The sequence below is a fragment of the Triticum dicoccoides genome, chromosome 1B (assembly GCF_002162155.2).
Source record: "Triticum dicoccoides isolate Atlit2015 ecotype Zavitan chromosome 1B, WEW_v2.0, whole genome shotgun sequence".
Taxonomy (NCBI): domain Eukaryota; kingdom Viridiplantae; phylum Streptophyta; class Magnoliopsida; order Poales; family Poaceae; genus Triticum; species Triticum dicoccoides.
Window position 1 is genome coordinate 241,960,939 of NC_041381.1, and position 1,472 is coordinate 241,962,410.

Consider the following 1,472-nt stretch of genomic DNA (forward strand, 5'->3'; position numbering starts at 1 on the left):
AGCTCAAAAGCTCAAGACTCTTCATTTTACATTTTAGTGATCCAAGATCACATTGAGTCTATAGGAAAAGCCAATACTATCAAGAAGGGATGAGGTGTTGCTTAATGAGCCTCTTGCTTCATGTGCTTAGTGATATGCTCCAAAACCCTCAACTACTTTCCCACATCCACAAATGACCTAAACCCAAAGCCAAAATCGGTCACACCGATTCTTTCTATCCGGCGCCACCGATTCCAAAAGTCATAGCCACTGCCACAAACCCTAAGCAAATCGGTCTTACCGATAGGGATCTCGGTGTCACCGAGATGGGGTTGCAATCTCTCTGTTTCCCTTTGTAACGTTTCGGTCTAACCGAAGTGAGCGATCGGTCCCACCGAGATTGAAATGTAAACTCTCTGTTTCCTTTTTGTAACATTTTGGTCTCACCGAAAAGAGCAAATCGGTCCCACCGAGTTTGTGTAATCGGTCTCACTGAGATTACGTTATGCCCTAACCCTAACCGAATCGGTCTCACCGAGATGCATGTCAATCCCACCGAAAATCACTAACGGTCACTAGATTTACTAAATCGGTCCGACCGAGTTTGATGATTCGGTCCCACCGAGTTTGGTGAATTGTGTGTAACGGTTAGATTTTGTGTTGAGGCTATATATACCCCTCCACCTCCTCTTCATTCGTGGAGAGAGCCATCAGACTAAACCTACACTTCCAACTTACCATTTCTGAGAGAGAACCACCTACTCATGTGTTGAGGCCAAGATATTCCATTCCTACCATATGAATCTTGATCTCTAGCCTTCCCCAAGTTGCTTTCCACTCAAACCCTCTTTCCACCAGATCCAAATCCTATGAGAGAGAGTTGAGTGTTGGGGAGACTATCATTTGAAGCACAAGAGCAAGGAGTTCATCATCAACGCGCCATTTGTTACTTCTTGGAGAGTGGTGTCTCCTAGATTGGCTAGGTGTCACTTGGGAGCCTCCGACAAGATTGTGGAGTTGAACCAAGGAGTTTGTAAGGGCAAGGAGATCGCCTACTTCGTGAAGATCTACCGCTAGTGAGGCAAGTCCTTCGTGGGCGACGGCCATGGTGGGATAGACAAGGTTGCTACTTCGTGGACCCTTCGTGGGTGGAGCCCTCCGTGGACTCGCGCAGCCATTACCCTTTGTGGCTTGAAGTCTCCATCAACGTGGATGTACGATAGCACCACCTATCGGAACCATGCCAAAAACATCCGTGTCTCCAATTGCGTTTGAATCCTCCAAACCCTTCCCTTTACTTTCTTGCAAGTTGCATGCTTTAATTTCCGCTGCCTATACACTCTTTGCATGCTTGCTTGAATTGTGTGATGATTGCTTGACTTGTCCTAAAATAGCTAAAATCTGCCAAACTCTAAAATTGGGAAAAGGTTAAGTTTTTATTGGTCAAGTAGTCTAATCACCCCCCCCCTCTAGACATACTTCAAGGTCCTACA